We start from the raw sequence: 4,759 nt of genomic DNA on the forward strand, positions 1-4,759 counted from the left end.
TAGGGGATCTATACTTATGGCCATAGAGGGCTTCGAACTACGCAACCTTGATGCCGGAAGGTCATTGTTGTTGCAATAAAGTTCCACTAAGGGTAAATGAGTGTCCCACGACGTATCTACAGTTGTCCAGATTGTTCTCTTACTTTGTCCATTTCTTTGTGGGAGATACCTTTCGCATGAATGCTTTTGGGTTTCAAAGAGAGAGGAAGTTTTGAAGTTCGCGTCTAATTTGTCGTTACGAGTGACGGGAGTTTTGCGATTGAACGATTTAAGACAAAAGGGTTTGGTATACATAGACTCAGTCGGACTAAACGAGACGACGTCGTAGAGTCGCATGTTAACTTAGTTTGGAAAGATCGTTTTGCTAGAACATTGATGCCCATGTGTGAGTGTCTTTGGTGTTTTCTGTGTTTGACTCGAAGTTAACAGGTACTACTAACTCGAGGGTTCTGATGTTTTGCAACTATGAACTTTCATGAAATGGTTCTTACTAGATCTTTCTATGATCGTTTGGTGTACACAAACCATGTATAATTACAACTGACCCTAGTATATTCACTGAGCTATCATAATTTGCTCATTAGGGTTTAAACCATATAAGGATTTCGTGATTTAATCTGGACGAAAAAAGTAATCACAGTTATGAACAATTATTAGGGTTTTCGAAAACGTACCAAAACATGGCAGGGTCCTTCGATGCTTCCTCCTTCTCTGAGGTCAGACTCCTCCTGTTTCCTCATTGTTCTTCTCTGCTGGGAAATATTTTTTGAAATGTCTTATACTTCCACAGAGGTAACAGGTTGGACTTGTCCCAACATTGGTAGTCGGAGTGATGAACCTGACTAGGGTTCTACAACTGTGGGAGGTGTGCCTCTTCCTGTTGCATCTAGTGCAATGCAACACTCGGCAGACTCCATGATGATGGTAGTTGCATTTGTTGCAGTGTAAGAGATTTCCCAAGTAGGGTGTGGTTGGTGTTGGAACAACAGGGCTAACTGGGGTACTGACGGTCCCAATTTGTTGCCTCTTAGTAGGTCTTTGGGTTGAACAACTTCCTTTGAACTTTCGTTTTAGGATGTTAGGTTGGAGATCAGGTGTGTCCTTTCTAATAGGAACTTGTTGTTGAGATTGGTTAACACTGAGATTTGGATTGCCATTAACACTTCCACCCATATTTTTGTTGTTAGCGTTAAGAACAGCTAGGGTAGCTGCTACAACTGCTGTGACAGTAGCTTGGAACGTAGCTGAGTCCATCTGGAGGATTGGCGTCTTACGCGTGGGTTGGTTACGTTTCTTCGGAGGCATGATTGTGCTACATGTTAAGAAAAGAAACTTGTGAGCAACAATGGTTGCCTCTGGATGTATCCCAAATGTTTCTCTATGAATTAAGATTTCCCGTTTTGCTATCTGAATCTCATTGATTCGAACCACATCCACATGATGTGGTCCTAGTAAGAATAGAAAAGGTTTGAACACAATAAAGTTCACATGCAATAAATTTACGAACTCCTCGTTGCTCATCTCTTTGCGCTGGTTGTATAACTCTCACACTTTCGTTGGCTCTAGACGGTATAGAGATTTAGCTATAAGGGTAGTTCCGGGGATCAAGTCGATACGGGATTCAACTTGACACTCGGAAGAAATCCCTGGAATGTCTTTGAGGGAGACATCAGGAAAGTTGCAGACTTTGGAGATGCTCTCGAGGCCTTTAACTTTTTGCGTCTCATCGAAAACATGAGCCATGAATGCATGGCATCCCTTTCGCAGATACTTCTGGGCTTTGGCGCAGGAAATGATACGAAGGTTCGAATAAATTTTATCACTATAACCAGTGAGGACTTCGTCAGGGGGAAAGATTGAGACGAGTCACCCTTTCGAATGCAAAGTACATCAGCACGATTTGGGGCTCAACCATCGTAGCTTTCTATGGAGACTGATATGAAATTGATGGGGAAAAGGAATGATCGCCTAAGTACATCCTATGATACATGTCTTGAGGCCAAACCCGTTATAGGACCTTGATAAAGTTGCTTAATTTGCATGCTATCGATCTATGATATACTTTTGACAAAGATAATTTTTAACTGAAATTTGATTGTTGCCATCATAATTGAAACTGAGATTACACATATTTCGGAACCCTTGACCTAAAAATAGGTCTAAGTCATTCTAACAGGGAAAGAATCTTGGCAACACTAAGGACAAAGATTTTTACGGAAAAGTGCTACTTGGAACAAAATATGAAAGTTATCCTTAGACCAAAGGTAGGATGAGTAGAGTATTCTCCTATCGGCGACGGGCACTCCTCGGGCGGATCCTTAAGTCAGCCAGTTGGCGCTCCATGTCAAGCATGCGGCTCTCGTATACTGTCTGGCGTGCTCGGAGCTCTATGACCTCAGCCCGAGTGGTAGCTAGCTCTTGACGCAGAGCTTCATTGTCCCTCATAGTTCTTGTTAGAACGTAGTTCTTTTAGGATCGATTGATTCTATGCATGCAAACAAATAAGTACGTAAATGTAAACACGAATATGGTTTGAATATGTTGAATGATTAATGCTTTAACACCTCAGAAGATCTCGACTAAGAACTTCGACTGTAGAGGTGTTTTAGGGTTACAATACTCAAACATAATCAAAGTTGTTCTATAATGCACACATGCATGCATATACATAGTCTAACCCTACAAGAGAATCACGGATGGACGGGCCCAATTCGGATATAAAACAAAAAGCCCAAGAACGCAACACAATAAGCCCTAACAATCCCCCCTTTGCGTCTTTGGGACCGAGACTTTAACTCTGTTTAACAACCGAAGAATTATTCACCGTCTTGAATATCCTCGGGATGATAGCCAAAAGATGGTACCGAAAGGTAATGTACCAACGAAGCATATCGGTGAAATTTTTCTTGTCAGCATCCGAGTTCTGCTTGCACCGATGTATCAAGTTGATAATGTGCTCCAAGTAGTCTGTAGAAAATAGGTGCTTATCTACCAGAGCAAACAACAACCTGTGAGCTTCACCTTTAGTAAACATCACAGTCAGATGTGTCGAATCAATTTGCCCTATCTTCATAGTGTTCACATCCCATGGCTTTTGAGTGAGCTTGACCGTCAGCTTCTTGTTCATCACTTTCGCTATCTCCTAATCCATCATTGCAACTTCATAGATATAGGAGCCTAACATTCTTTTTAAGTGCTCTAGAATCGTCTCATCCTACTTTGGATCAGAGAGCAGAATATTGTACAGCAATATCCAATCATGAGGATTGAGATTGGGCAAATCTGCTAAAGAAATCATTGAAACCAAATTGGCAGACCCTCGAGTAATCTTGAAGTGCACATTCACAAACCTTCCAGCCGGTGTCGGTTTCAATACCTTGACTGTTACAATTTTCTGTGCACTCCATGTCAAGTATTGAGGTTGGCCATACTTTAGATAAAAGTCGATAAGCTCTCGGTCAACCTTAGGACTAGGAAAAGGAACCTCAAAAGTTGACTCAAAACAATGGAAAGTAAATGCTTTCCTTGTAATCGGCATATCGAACTGTGAGTCCTTTGAATTATCACAGTCGAAAGAAGCAATCGGTTCTAACCAATAAACACTTGGTGATTCTATTGCTTGACTGATTAGCACCTCTCTAGTCCACTCAGGAAACAGAGCCTTCTTACACTTCAGGACATATTCCTCTTCTTTGTTACGCTTCTCTGTTTCCTCTACATCTTTTGTTATTTTCAGATTATCATCCAATTCTTTATTTCTTTTCTTGCGTTTGAGGGCTTCAGCAATAGTCTCTTCTGCATCACTATCGCTGTCATTGACATCCTTTTTCTGCTTATCTGTTGGACCAGAACCTGAAGCTACATTAACCTTCAATTCTTTAGAGACTGGAATATTCGGTTTAAGAGTTTCAGTTGTTATCATCAGTTTCTGTTGGTCACCCTTGATGGGTTTTGAGCATTCTAACACTTCATAAGTGTACATGCAACCCTAATAACCTTGGATCTATGTTTATCTAATTTTGCATGCAAAGTTGATTTCCAAGGTTATGATCCTATCTAGCATACATGGGGAACAATTTTAACTTAAATGAAAGATAGAACTACATACCTTGTTGTTGATTTTGATCCTTGAAACCTTGTGAGCCTAGCACCCCAAGTGTGATGCCTCAAATGCTTCACACAACACCAAATGCTATGGAGTAAACTTGGAGAGAAACTATAACACTCTAAAAATAGGCTCTAGCCCTCAAGCATGCATGTGTAGCCGATTTTGGGAGAAACATGAGCTTTATATAGTGTTGACACATTTAGGGTTACACCATGTAAACCCTAATGTGTCACGACTCTTCATTTCCATGACCTATGGGTTTGTAACTCCCATGGAGCCTTCATGGAGCATCCAATGGGTTTAACCTAACTTGATTATCCATGGAGCCTCTTAGCCCACTATGTAAGTTATGGATGATTTACATAATAAACCCATATATTTAATTAGTTACAATTTGATCACTTAATTAATTCTAGATTAATTCTTGATCAACTAATTAAATAATATTATTAATATAGTAGAACTTATAATATATTAATAAACCACAAGTGTTATTTCTCTCATTTAGTCTATCCAATTGCATGGTGCCATGCAACCCAAATGGACCATGTCGGGTCGGGTCAAGTACATACCATAAATAGTTATGGGCTTAGACACCTTATCCAATAGTCTCCCACTTGGATAAGTTTAATAACTATAATTGCAAGTATG

This window comes from Lactuca serriola, chromosome 7 (assembly GCF_051521515.1).
Source record: "Lactuca serriola cultivar US96UC23 chromosome 7, Lser_US96UC23_V15, whole genome shotgun sequence".
Classification (NCBI taxonomy): Eukaryota; Viridiplantae; Streptophyta; class Magnoliopsida; order Asterales; family Asteraceae; genus Lactuca; species Lactuca serriola.